This window comes from Myotis nattereri (genome assembly GCF_964212035.1).
Source record: "Myotis nattereri genome assembly, chromosome: 17".
In the NCBI taxonomy this organism is placed as follows: domain Eukaryota; kingdom Metazoa; phylum Chordata; class Mammalia; order Chiroptera; family Vespertilionidae; genus Myotis; species Myotis nattereri.
In genome coordinates this window covers 20,662,276-20,677,578 of record NC_138092.1, presented here as the reverse complement: position 1 = coordinate 20,677,578, position 15,303 = coordinate 20,662,276, and the positions used below count along the sequence as shown (strand labels likewise).

Below are 15,303 nucleotides of genomic sequence, written 5' to 3'. Positions count from 1 at the left end.
CATAGAAGCATGGAACAGACTCTAAAATCAAGCCTGCTCTTTAATACCCACCTCAACCCTCACATTTTGGATCCAGGTTATCACCTACAGTTACCTCAAACTACAAATCTGTACCCTACCCATGCTACAGTAAAATTAATCCTCTAATCTGGACATTTCTCTACATTTATCCTTGCATCCTTTTTTTTTTTTTTAATTTCAAGATGGTCCTAATGTCTAAATCTCATTTATTTTTTTTTCATCTCCCTCTACATAATAATGTATTATTTTCTTCATTTTTAAAAACTTTCCCAAGACTTTGTCCTTATGGATTAGGATTTATGAGAATGCTATTTATTAATGATATTTGTGCATTTATCTGTGTTTGTCAAACTGCCAACACCGGACTACATGCATTAGAATCATCTGGCTAATGACACTGTTACTGTTAGGTATTATTTAATGAGTAATTTCTTTTCAGCCAGTCACAGTGCTAAATATTTTATGTTTTTTTTCTCACACTAAAAAATTTTAAAAAATTGTAATGAGCAGGGATTTAACAAAGCAATAACCTTAATGTAAAAATATGTTTAAATGCCCTGCAGATGTAAATTGTATACATATTGGAGACTTATTTTTATATATAACTATAAATATAATTCCATTTATAGTTAAATGGATGTAACCACATAGAATTTAGTATGAAAGAGCATTACAAAAATAAGAATTACTGAAAACATTGTGTATTGAAACATTATGTATTATAAAAGTTGCAATACATTTTTGTATATAATATGTGACCTATGTATTATTTGTCCTTTTTAGTTAATTAGTTAATTAATTAATTAATTTATTTTTTATTGATTTCAGAGAGGAAGGGAAAGAGAGAGATAGAAACATCAACAATGAGAGAGAATCATTGATTGGCTGCCTCCTGCACGCCCTCCACTGGGGATCGAGCCTGCAATCCCAGGCATGTGCCCTTGACCTGAATCAAACCCACGTCCCTTTAGTCCACAGGCCCACACTCTATCCACTGAGCAAAACTGGCTAGAGCTATTTGTCCTTTAAAATAATTAACATACAAAAGAATATTTATACTATTTACTATTCTATTCAGCTTCCTGTCATACATGTTTATTAAATGTTTATCTTGAAAACATCAAATTATTTTAGTGTTTTTAATTTCAGGGGTTAGTTTTAATTCCTAAGCTCTAACAATTTAAACTGCAGGATGGAATTTAATGAAGAGCTTACAACTTAGAATCAAGTGAATTATGCTTCTGGCAAGATAGTTGAATTGTGAGAAGATAAATTTAAAATAAAATTACATACATTGTTTGCTGGCAATAAAGGCAGGTTAGATTCATAAAAGAAGTAAATGAATCTTTATCTTAAACACTTTCACGAATAAATGAGAAATATTTTTTAAAAAGACAGTGCAAGGAGATATCATATATGTGGACACATTTTTTGCTTCTTGATCAAATTCAAGTCTTTTGCCTTTAGGATTCCATAGAGTCAGCCTACTTAGGAGTTGAAACATCCTAATTCTACAGTGACCTTCTTGCTAAATCATGAGTGTCTTCTCTTCCATTTAAACAGTTGGAAGTGTTCAAAATCCCAATCCAGAGAATGACACAAATCAGCCATTTCCTTAAATATTATCTTTAAAATGGAATGAAAAGACAGTTATAATAAATATGTGGATTTGGTTGGGTATACACAAACACTGATTACTTGTTCTACATCATTTATCCAGGAAGACATACATCACTTTCAACTGTGCTCACAACAAAGCTTCAACCGTACTATGAACACTATAAATGTTTTTAGAAATGAAGGCAGGCATTTTAAATGTTTCGCGTTTCTGCACAGTGTGGCATACACAACCTCTGAAACTAGATAGATCTCCAGTCTTGTTTCCCACCACTCTTTGCCTCAATTCATGAAAAAGTCACATGAACCCTTTACATTTCTACATAGACTAGTACTAAGCTTTTTAAGCTATTCTACCTTCAATCTCCATCTCCTCTGCTCAGATTGCCCTACACAAACCTCTTTGATCAGCACACTTTTTTCTTATCCTTCTAGATTTGTGGTAGACCTTAATCAACTTAAGAAAGTCATGTATAGAAGCCAGGATTGAGCTCAACGATGCCCAATGATCTTTTCTCTATATGCACAGATATTTACACACCTTATCACAACACTGTATTCTACCATTTTAGAGTTTTCACTCACACTAGTCTGTGCGAAATTTGAGGATATAGAGTATATTTTGTTTTGTAAAAGTGTCCCATATTTCAGCACATTCCTGGAATATTGCAAACACTTAACAAATGCTTGTTAAATTCAACCGATATACAGGATATCTAATAATTTTTATCAGTGATGAGAAAATATTAAATACATCTGTCTCTTTCAAAGAATTAAAACTCCAGTGAATGTGTTAGAAGGCAGACATTTGCTATGTTTACCTGCTTAGAAATTGGGTAAACAGATATTTACATTAAATGAATAAGGTTTAGAAAAATTATTGGCCTTTATGTGAGAAAAGCCATCAATGAAACATATAATTATTTTTACTATTTATGGATATTTTCTTTGCTTGAAAATCTTTACTACCGCCCTAACTGGTTTGGCTCAGTGGATAGAGCGTCGGCCTGTGGACTGAAGGGTCCCAGGTTCGATTCTGGTCAAGGGCATGCACCTTGGTTGTGGGCACATCCCCAGTGCCGGGTGTGCAGGAGGCAGCTGATCGATGCTTCTCTCTCATCGATGTTTCTAACTCTCTATTCCTCTCCCTTCCGCTCTGTAAAAAAAATCAATAAAATATATTTTAATTTTTTTTTAATTTTTTAATTTTTTATTTTTTTTTAATTTTTTTTAAATTAAATCTTTATTGTTCAGATTATTACATTTGTTCCTCTTTCCCCCCCCCCCCATAACTCCCCTCCTCCCAGTTCCCGCCCCACCCTCCGCCCTCACTCCCCACCCACTGTCCTCATCCATAGGTGCACGATTTTTGTCCAGTCTCTTCCCGCATCTCCCACACCCCTTTCCCCCCCAAGAATAGTCAGTCCATTCCCTTTCTATGTCCCTGATTCTATTATAATCAACAGTTCATTCTGTTCATCGGATTATTTATTCACTTGATTCTTAGATTCACTTGTTGATAGATGCATATTTGTTGTTCATAATTTGTATCTTTACCTTTTTCTTCCTCTTCCTCTTCTTAAAGGATACCTTTCAGCATTTCATATAATCCTGGTTTGGTGGTGATGAACTCCTTTAGCTTTTCCTTATCTGTGAAGCTCTTTATCTGACCTTCAATTCTGAATGATAGCTTTGCTGGATAAAGTAATCTTGGTTGTAGGTTCTTGGTGTTCATCACTTTGAATATTTCTTGCCACTCCCTTCTGGCCTGCAAAGTTTCTGTTGAGAAATCAGCTGACAGTCGTATGGGTATTCCCTTGTAGGTAACTGAGTTTCTTTCTCTTGCTGCTTTTAAGAGTCTCTCTTTGTCTTTTACTCTTGGCATTTTAATTATGATGTGTCTTGGTGTGGTCCTCTTTGGATTCCTTTTGTTTGGGGTTCTCTGCGCTTCCTGGACTTGTAAGTCTATTTCTTTCACCAGGTAGGGGAAGTTTTCTGTCACTATTTCTTCAAATAGGTTTTCAATATCTTGCTCTCTCTCATCTTCTGGCACCCCTATAATTCTGATGTTGGTACGCTTGAAGCTGTCCCAGAGGCTCCTTACACTATCCTCGCATTTTTGGATTCTTTTTTCATTTTGCTTTTCCGGTTGGGTGTTTTTTGCTTCCTCGCATTTCAAATCATTGACTTGATTCTTGCGCTCCTCTGTTCTGCTGTCGGGAGTCTGTATAATATTCTTTATTTCAGTCAGTGTATGCTTAATTTCTAGTTGGTTCCCCAATATAAGATCGAGGGTCTCATTAGTTTTCTTGTAGATCTCATTAAGTTTATCGGCGGCTTCTAAACAGTTCTTGAGAGACCTTAACAGTGTGGTTCTGAACTCTATATCTTCCATTGACAATTTTGTCCTGTTTCTTTGTCTCCGCATTTTGTTATGCTTCCTTGATGCACCCCCTAGTGGTCTTTGTTCGTGGTCTTACAGTTAAATTTTGATTGTTGTAGCTAATTCCAGGGAGGGTTTGACCTCCAGGCCAAGTGGCTATGAGAATCAGCTGTGTCAGCAGTGAGAGAACTTCTGTCCTCTAGGGAGGTGCTAATCTGGCGTTTGCCTGAGGCTATCCGGCAAATGCCTCTGTGCAGGGCTTGGGCGGGGCGGGTCGCACAGGATCAACAGGGTGGGCTGGAGAGAGCAGATATGGCCGCTCTCAGTCCTGTCCCCAGGGGTTCTGCCTCTCTGAGTCCCGCTGCAAAGCTCGGAGAGAAAGCTGCACTCGCTCTGACCGAAGCCAGGCAGTCCCGCTTCTCCCGTTTGAGTCTGGGTCCCTAAAGACTCGCCCGGATCTGGAGCTCAGAGTCTGCGACTCCCTCCCGATTGAAAACGCCAACCGCGCCCTCCGCCGCCAGCCCGCTCCGCACTCCGCACCTCAGAATTTGACTTCAGCACTGCGCCTCCTCTGAGTGTCCGTATGCGTTTCTCTTTCCTCCTAGTTGTAGGACTTCCACTCAGCCAGCGTTCCAGTGGTTCTGGGTGATGTCCCTCCGTCTTTTAGTTTCACTTTTGAAGTAGTTGTTCAAAGCAGCAAACTCCGGCGTTAACCTATGCCGCCATCTTGGTTCTCTCTCAATAAAATATATTTTAAAAAATCTTTACTACCTTGAACTAAATGGTGTCTTTTTTTTTTTTTTTTTTGTGGGGAGGGAGTTCAATCAAAACCACAATTTCAAAAAGCAAAAATATAGGAATATTTAGAAATTTATTTAAATGAAGAAAGTGTAAATGCTATAGAACTGAAAGTATTAGAAATCTCTATATAATGGAAAGTTAATATAAATTAGCCAACTCTATATGAACATTTCCAACTAAGAATTCATACAAGCCCATTTTATGTATACATGACATGATTTTGGCAAAATTAAGCCAGAATATTAAAAATAGTCACACATTTTAAAAATGGTATGGAATAAGTTTTAACAATAACCTTCTACATGAATGGAAACCTCTGATTTAATTCCATACTTTATTCATGCCAGAAGCATGGTTGGTTTTAATTTTTTTAAATTGATATTGGTATCACACACATTGACTTATTAATGATTAAGGCATTTTGTATGCACAGTATCTCAGTGTGGACAAAATGTTTTGTTACAGAATTTGCCATGAGACCCAAAAATACGCAGGGAGTACTTGGAGATCCAGGATAAACCCATTTATTTTCAGATGTACCAGTACAGTGACTCAGGGGGTTAGTTCTCCAAATCCCTGAGTGAGTGAGTGAGTGACTATGAAAAAAACTTTTCCTTTATAGCCTTTGGTTTCTTTGTCCCCCAAATATGGATCAGGCTTCTGGATCTTTCTAGGGCTTTCCGAAAAGCCCCATGTGCTGGGATGGGGGACATGGGATTACACCCAAAGGCCTGGCCTGGCGCCAGCGCTGATAACCCCCTCCGGGGTTTGTGTATGGTTCATGGTTTATGGCCTCTGCAAAAAGGGAGTATTCTTGGAAACAGGTTCTGCAAGGCAGTTCAGGCATCAATGGAGTTAATTATCGGCTAGCAAGAGTGTGCTTTAGAAGGCAGGTTACTGGCACAGAATCAGATTGCTAGCCCCCCCCAACAATGGCTTATATTTCCCATCAGTTTTAAGATTGATTATTTGCTCTGATGTTTTGAACTTTCAAAGTCTTTTCAACATAAGAAAATAGCTACACGCATTTGAGTGTTTTCTTATAAAATACAATCTTAAAAAAGGTAATGATTCCTCTTTGTGATTTCTAGTAATGTTTTCTTATTTTTTCCACATGGTATAAAGTATATTCTTATGCAGGATTGCATTAAGATCCAGATCCAGTATTTTTAGACAGTGTTACCAAATAACCATATAAATAGAAAAAGTGAACAATCTTCATAGGGCACCTTCTCCTCATTGAAATTGAAGTTGCTCCTTTCAGATAATTTTTTATTTATTTATTTATTTATTTATTTATTTATTTATTTATTTTTTAATTTTTTATTTAAATATAAAGCAGATTGTTACAGTTTTGTTAGTGTTTTCATTATGTGGCTATATAAAAAAAAAGGGTTTTGATTTCTTCCATAATTTGATTATGAGGCATTTTTTTTAGAAATCAAATAGTTCAGGAATGTTTTATATAACCAAATGCTCTTTCATAAATGAAGTCTCTCAATGCAACTGTAATAAATAAGCATCTACATCCTTAGCTATATTATCAGTATTATCCTGGAACCAAAGTTAGATGATTTTCTTGTTCCCATAAGTGCTTAATGGTTGTTTTTAAAATATGAATATTTTACAATTTCTGTTTGGGATGATAGTTCTGACGACCACCTTTTAAAACAACTACTATACATTCTTCAAATTTGTTTTTAAATGGTGTCTTTACTAGAGACAATAAGTATACACTGCAGCAAGGTGTGATGTAACGTTTTCTTCCTGTAAACTATTGGTCAATGCAAAGAGGCCACCCCCCCCCCCCACCCCCACTCCAGGGTCTTCTATCTTCACCAAAATAAGCTGCAAGTTCACTTACAATTCCCTTTTTTCCAGAAAGTTAAAGCTACATTCAATTGCAGATTTCTGCTGAACAAAACTTTTACCATTGTTGCAAGATCCTGAGAAACCTCAGAAAAACAACACAAAACAAACACTGTATTTTGCTGATGGGTGTTTGTGAAGAACCAGAATCACTGGAATTAAGCAAATACGTTTGACTGTGAAGGTGTAATTCTTCAGGCAGGTGGCCTGCACAGCCAGTTTATTTTCTTAATTTACCATGTCACAGCCCCAACATCTACTGGACTGTTCTTTTCATAACAAGAACTTGGAAAAGGATGATAAAGTTTCCTTCTGCAGTACATCGCCTTACACAGTTTGGGCTATTCACAGCTTATCCAATTGTTCTATTTATGTGAGTAACCACCTGTTTGTAGATGTCTTAACCTTCTTCATGTTCTTATTAGTGAAAATAAACATACCTTTTTCTAGGAAGATCAGTGGAATGATCCTCAATATTATCACAAAAGTTTCATTTTTTTACCATTGTAGATTTCAGATCTCTTGAATACCAGCCTCTCAGCTCAGCCCTGGTGCTGATGAATTGTGCCTGGAGTCCAGAAAGTCCCTTTGCTTCTGTGAGAGCCCTAATCAGGGTCATTCAAATGTGGCTGCCTGCAATTTATTCTAATAGAAAAATAAACCAGTGGTGTGTTCAGTTCCTTGTCCCCTAAACACAAATGCGATGGGTGTGCTTTATTTTATGAACTACAATGTAGTCGACAAGGGAAATGTATAAAATCAGCTTTATACAGCTTAAACACAGGCATTAATAATACAATCATTATTATATTAGCTGTCACACTGGTAACTAGAATCTAAGGAAAAATATATTATGGATATTTTTATACACGTTTCAGATGCACTGATAAAATACGTTATAATTATTTGAAAACATGGCTGGGTCCTGCTGAATATTTCCCCTCCTCTAATAAGGCTCCCTGTTAGCCCATGCACATTTTACAGACTGACCCCTGCGCCATTCCCAAGCCTCGCCTTTCAGGTGGAGATAGTGGGAGGCTGTCTTTAAACAAATTTAATGAGCATGGGATCACTTTTTCATTCTGGCTTGACCCTGTTCTTGCGGTGGAATGTTTATTTGCACAGTGACACACTCATCTGAAATATGCGTCTGGTCAGAGGTCCGACCCCAGAGGGTGGTGCTGGGAGGCCTGAGTACAGCCAGCCTCCGCTCCCGCTCCTCAGGTGGGAGAAGGGCTTCATAAACAAGCAGGGCCACGCCTGCTCTGCTCACCTCCACACCCCTGCTCAGGAGAGCCAGAGAACCAGTGACCTGGCACACATGTCACCTGAAACTGCAAGGAAGATTCTGCAAAATAAACCTGGTCAGGAAATTCACCAGATTGACGCGGCTTCTCTGCCCATGACACTCTTCCAGGAGGGGTGTGAGTCTGCAGTCTGCACCCAGTCTGACCGTCTGTCTCTTGGTTCTGAGATGCCCTGTGAGGAGATCCAAGTTGTGGGGCTGAAGCCCCTGCAGAGTGGTGGCTGCGGGCTCTTCCCCAGCCTGGAGGTGGAGAGGGAACCCTTTGGCCTAAGTCTGGAGGAGATGACTGAAGGCGAGTACAGTCAGCTGCACAAGGAGGTAGCAGCAGAAGGCCTGGTGGAGACAGCCCTTAACACTGCCTCCCAGGCTACTAGCGCTGGGCGGGGCTTCCCAGGGGTGGGGCTTCCCAGCACCCAGGGTTGCACCTGAGGGAGCATACAGGGCAGTGGGAGGGAGGGGGTGATGGAGAGGGGGCCTCTGAGGTGGCCCCGCTGGCCAAGGGCAGCATTTTATGCTCATAGAGCAGAAAGAAACGAGCTGAAAATGAAAAATTGCTAAAGTCAGTGATATATGACCTACTTAATCTTTGTGCTTCATGTGGAAAAGATGAGATGGTATTCAAGGTTGTATTTTATTCTCCAGAAATAAGCATGATTAAACCTAGTAGGTAATTTCATTTCACATTGAATTTCCTTCTTTTATATAGGTTGCTGAATGTGTCATATTTGTCAACTGCTATAATTCATCATTTTGATATGAATGCTAGGATTAAGTTTAATTGAGACAGTGATTAATTCAATATTCTAATTATATGTCAAATATAATTTTTGTGTTTCACAGATTCAAAGGCCATACATTGGGACAGGTTGTTATAATTGATGGTACAAAAATAGAAGTTTAAAAGAAAAAGCATAGTATGAGATAGGTCAAGAAATTAATGTGTGAATTTATCTTGATTTCCCCACTACCAAAATGTGGTACGTTAGAAAAATATAATTTTATGTTTATTATTTGTTTTTAAGCATGATACAATATCACAAAAATTAAGCTTAACATAGTTTCTTTTTTATTAAAATACTACAGGCACAGTGCATGAATTTGTAAACCAGTGGGGTCCCTTGGCCTGTCCTGCTTGAGTGGGCTGAAACCGGCTTTCCCACATTCCCTGAGGAGTCCCAGATTGTGAGAGGGTGCAAGAGGTTGGCTAGCGGGGGAGGGACCACAGGAGGGCTCCAGGGCATGCCTAGCCCATCTCGCTCAGCCTCAATTGACTGGACCTTAGCAGCAAGCTAACCTACAAGTTGAAGCATCTGCCCCCTGGTGGTCAATGCACATCATAGGGCTGATGGTTGAGCAGCCTTAGCAAATGAGTAGTATATTACATTTTGATTGGTTGAACGGCTGACCAGATGACCGGACACTTAGCATATTAGGCTTTTAATATATAGGATTATGCTATTTAATAGGGTAACATTTAATTTCATGAAAAAGTAAACATAGCTAAAATAAAATATGCAAATCAAAATTTTAATAGGAATAATAACAGGTATCAATCATTTTGATTCAATTAACATACCTACTGTATTAGATGAAATTATAAATCTTTATGGAGAAGTAATTATGTCATCAAATCCCATTTTCAGTACTTGATACACAATTCTCAGCTTTAAGATGGAGTTTTTAGGAATTTTCACCATACCACATCGGACAGCATAGTTTACAAAATATTTTCAATATTTCAATAAAAATTATATATCTCTATGTGGTGTGATATGTTAACTTGTAAATATATTATTTCGATTTTGTATACTCTTTAAATGAAACAATTTAAAAGTGAACCTTTAATCCCAATGAATGTGGGAAGATGTTAAAACCTTACTTAATGGACTGCCATAATGAGAAATGAAAAAAAAATTATGCTTTTCAGTTGGCCATAGCTGGGGGAGTAGGGTGGGAGAATAATCTTAGTTCCTGCAAGGTCATAATAGGCTAATGTAGATGGGAAGTGGATGATAAAAAATCAAAAGGAATGCAAGAATCTAATCTGAAGCATTATTAATTAACAATACTCTTTGAACAACATATTGATTCTTCCTCATGGAACCAAATGTGAATTGACCTCAAGGCACTGTTTGTGGTGCTTTTAGTATTTCAGGTGACTAAATATTCATTCCATATTGCTCTTTTTAAATCTAATTATTAAATTAATGATAATATTCCCAAACATATAGTTAAAATAATTGAATCTTTCAAAGTAGTTTTCTTCATATCAATTTGAATTTTTTTCATATTTCATAATTTTATTTTTTTAATATTTATTTATTTATTTATTTATTTATTGTTTAAAGTATTACAAAGGGTATTACATATGTGTCCTTTTTTTTTTTCCATGCCCTTGACAATCCCCTGGCTTCCCCTACCCCCCAGTGTCTTATGTCCATTGGTTATGCTTATATGCATGCATACAAGTCCTTCAGTTGATCTCTTACCCCCCCTCACTCCTGCCCCCCAACCCTCCCCGGCCTTCCCGCTGCAGTTTGACAATCTGTTTGAGGCAGCTCTGCCTCTGTATCTATTATTGTTCAAAAGTTTATAATGGTCTCTATTATCCATGAATGAGTGAGATCATGTGGTATTTTTTCTTCATTGACTGGCTTATTTCACTTAGCATAATGCTCTCCAGTTCCATCCATGACGTTGCAAATGGTAAGAGTTCCTTCTTTTTTTACAGCAGCATAGTATTCCATCGTGTAGATGTACCACAGTTTTCTAATCCATTCATCTACTGATGGGCACTTAGGCTGTTTCCAGATCTTAGTTATGGTGAATTGTGCTGTTATGAACATAGGGGTGCATATATCCTTTCTGATTGGTGTTTCTGGTTTCTTGGGATATATTCCTATAAGTGGGATCACAGGGTCAAATGGGAGTTCCATTTGTAGTTTTTTGAGGAAACTCCATACTGTCTTCCATAGTGGCTGCACCAGTCTGCATTCCCACCAGCAGTGCACGAGTGTTCCTTTTTCTCCACATCCTCTCCAGCACTTGTCGTTTGTTGATTTGTTGATGATAGCCAGTCTGAGAGGTGTGAGATGGTACCTCATTGTTGTTTTGACTTGCATCTCTCGGATGATTAGTGACTTTGAGCATGTTTTCATATGTCTCTTGGCTTTCTGAATGTCCTCTTTTGAAAGGTGTCTATTTAGGTCCTTTGCCCATTTTTTGATTGGATTGTTTATCTTCCTTTTGTTAAGTTGTATGAGTTCCCTATAAATTTTGGAGATTAGGCCCTTATCAGATATGACATTGGCAAATATGTTTTCCCACGCAGTGGGTTTTCTTTTTGTTTTGTTGATGGTTTGTTTTGCTGTGCAGAAGCTTTTTATTTTGATGTAGTCCCATTTGTTCATTTTCTCTTTAGTTTCAAGTGCCCTAGGAGCTGTATCAGTGAAGAAATTGCTTCGGCATATGTCTGAGATTTTGTTGCCTTTGGATTCTTCTAGAATTTTTATGGTTTCCCGTCGTACATTTAAATCCTTTATCCATTTTGAGTTTATTTTAATTTATTTAGTTATCAGTCATCTTTGAAGACACTTATCAGTACTTTTGCTTCTGTCATGGTGCTTCCCATGGAAGACTTTATTCCTCAGTTTACAAAGAGATCTCTGACAGTGTGCTCTTTGGGTCATAACTTTCAGGCACTAGTCATCACTAGCTGTCCTTTATACAAAATTTCATTGTGTCTTTCCATGTCCAAACATGTCAAACTTGTGGCCAGCAGGTTTGACATGCTTGGCGTGCATTTGTTTCTCATTGGGATGTTTAAGGGACTTTTCCCCCCACAAAATTATAATTTCCATCTGTATTGTTTATATTGCTGTATAACAAATTGTCATTAGTTATTGGACAAGCATGGCACCCATTATAATTGCATCATTCTGTAGGTCAGAAGACTGGGCAGGCATCAGCTGGGGTCTTAGCTAAGATCTCACAAAGCTTCAGTCAAAAAGTGTTGACTAGTACTGTGATTAAACCTAAGGCCAGGGTTCTATTCCAACTTTACTTGTTGCAGGTATAATATTGCTTAGCAGCAATGTAATTGTGGTCCTTATTTTGCCACGTATTGACCAGAAACTTTGCTTAGTTTTTATAGACTATCTGTGGTTCCTAATTGTTTCTCCCCGCAAAGATAGTTCTCAGTCTGTCTTTCTTCCGGCTCAGCGGGAGCACATCTCTCAGACTTTACTTCCCGCTCCAGCTTGCCTACATAGAATAACATAATCTCAGGAGTGACTGTCCCATCACCACTGGTATATAATGCAAACTAATTAAGGGGGCCACTACTCCACCTCAGCCCCAAATTCCACCTACACGCAGGAGAGGGGATGGAAATCTTGGAACCCATCTTAGAATTATGCCTCATATATCATGTTGGGCGACTCATTTAGGTGATAGTTGAAAATGGGATAAAAAATATAACAAGGGAAAGAATGAGTTTAGAAGATGCATTATATAATCAATCAACTTAAATGGCTCCATTTTTAACTAAAAAGATATTTTTAATGGGTTATTTACATTTTTCCTTTTGATAATCAGGTCAGTAAATAGCATATTTTTTATATGTTAATGCATAAGTTAAGTGTAATTTAATTATAATCTTATAATTAAAGTGTACTTCAGATTTTTTAAGGATCATATTTTAATATTAATGCATTTTTGATACAGCATGTCTTTCTTCTTAGTAGTAACTTTAGGGTAATGGAAATGGTGTTTGTTTTTTAATGCTAGACATGGTGTTACAAAACCTAATATTTAATGCTGACTTCATCACTCAGATGTTGTGAGGCTCAGTTCTTCATAATGTAAAATGAGTAATATACTGATTCTACAAGGTTGCCTTGAAGATCAAGGGAGTGAATGATGCAACATCTACAGAGTAGTGCCTCCTATATAAGCACTATTCAATACATTTTAGTTAGCTAGTATTTTTTTCAGTTCCACCATACAAATAAAATATTATATATTGACATTATTGGTATACACTTAATATTACATATTGACCTAATAATCAATATGTTGAATACATATTGATTATGTATGGTGTGGCTCAGTTGGTTGGAGTGTCATCCTACATACCAGGTTTGATCCCTAGTTAGGGTGCTCATGAGAGGCAATCCATTGATGTTTCTCTCTCACATTGATGTGTCTCTCTCTCTCTCTTCCTCTCCTTCTCTCTCTCTCTCTCTCTCTCTCTCTCTTTCTCTCTCACTCTCACTCTCTCTTTCTCTCTCTAAAGTCAATGAAAACATGTCCTCGGGTGAGGATTAACATAAATATATATATATATATATATATATATATATATATATATATATATAATGTTATATATATATAAATATATAACATAAATATATATAATGTTATTTATATATATAAATATATAATCAATATATAATGTTGATATACAGTATATTCATTAGTGTATATTTATGTATATTATAATGTTTGGTCATGCCATATAACTCTTTGAATTTCTGTTTTTTTTCGAAAGGAACACTATGTCCAACTATTGGTTTTGTCTTCCTTAGAATGTTGTCAAATAAGAAAGTAGATGTGATAATTTACCCAAGTGTTATTTGGGCTAAAATAAGTCATCCAGGGGTATCCCCAGCTAAGGTTTCCCAGAACCATAGTGCAGCCAGTGGAGTAATTCATTTTTAGACTGAACCAAGGAAACAGATGACACTTTCCATGGACACACACACACACACACACACACACACACACACACACACACACTGCTCTTCCAGTGACCAAGCTCAAAGCCCTGACAGAGGCTAAAAGAAGTACTTGAGAGTGGCAGCTCTGCCCTAGCCGGTTTGGCTCACTGGATAGAGCGTCAGCCTGGGGACTGAAGAGTCCCGGGTTTGATTCCAGTCCAGGGCATGTACCTTGGTTGCAGGCACATCCCCAGTAGGGGGGTGTGCAGGAGGCAGCTGATCGATGCTTCTCTCTCATCGATGTTTCTAACTCTCTATCCCTCTTCTTTCCTCTCTATAAAAAATCAATAAAATATATTTTAAAAAAAGTGGCAGCTCTGAGCTAACAGGTCATTGTTAGAGACAGAACTGGAACATGATGAGGCACTAATTCCAATTGACTTGAAAGGGGGGCAAAATGGCAGAATGGCAAGTTTTGTGTAGGGACTAATTGAATAATGACTGTTATTCCGTCCTTTGAATAAGTGCATAAGCAAAAATTCACAGGAACTTTATGGAGAATTATAAGGTCCCTAAAGCAAAGAACCCATTTGTTGTAAAATTAGTTATGACTAGTATAAATCTTTATTAATTGGTGTCAAATATAATACAATGATGCAAATATTTATGAATGTAAATGATTTGAAAAATAAATTCTATTGCTATATGTATACATAAACTATTTGCTTTATTTACCAATTATATGCTAATGAAAAACATACTGTTAGGCCACAGGACAAAGGCTTATTAGTCAGCATTAAAAAGCTGAAGAGAATAATGATTTTGACCTAGTTCAGGGTTTCCTAACTTGTGGTACATTGCTACATATGTGCATTATATTAGATGTGATGGCACCTAGAATAGGCCAGATCCTCTTTTAATGTATTCAAATTCTAGGGGTTTTGTTTGCTTTACTCCATTTCTGCAATTGTGTCTCTGCCTTCTGTATGATTATTTTTTTCCTAATAAATCTTGTCCATTGCTTTCCATAGAGGATATAATATTAGCTTTCATCTTAGGGTAAACAAAAGCAAACAAATGAACTTTCCTTGATCCTGAATTACTTCCATCCCTTGCTCCATCTCTCTGGTTTTCCTTACAATAATGTCCTCACAAAGTTTTCTATATTTTTTGTGGTCACCGTCTCCATTTTTAATATGCCTCTTTGAATACATTTCAATTGCCTCTATTCAATTAAATCTTATTGTTGAGGTTAACAATGATAAAAAAAAGTTGACAGATTTAAAGGTTAATTCCCAAATTACTGTTCCTCTTTTCAGCATTTAACAGATAGCACTTCTCAACTCTTCTTCTTAAAACATTTCTGTCACTTGCCTCCCAGGGTGCCCCTTTTAATCAATGATTTCCCACTAATATACCATCATTCTTTAGACCTCCAATGCAGGTCCTCCTGATTTTATGTGTTGTGAACTGACTATAACATTCTTCAATAGTAATCAGTTCAAAATGCATTTCATTGGCTAAAGGAAGTTTATTACTCAAGTTTCTAAAGAGGTTGGCTCTGTCACAGGTGATATTGGCTAAAC

The 15,303-nt window shown here is 37.2% G+C and overlaps 1 protein-coding gene across 2 annotated transcripts in view; it reads left to right on the top strand.

Moving 5' to 3' along the window:
* The window catches only part of CSMD3 (CUB and Sushi multiple domains 3), an 879,736-nt gene that overhangs the window by 120,456 nt on the left and 743,977 nt on the right, over positions 1 to 15,303 (top strand). The window lies entirely within an intron of this gene.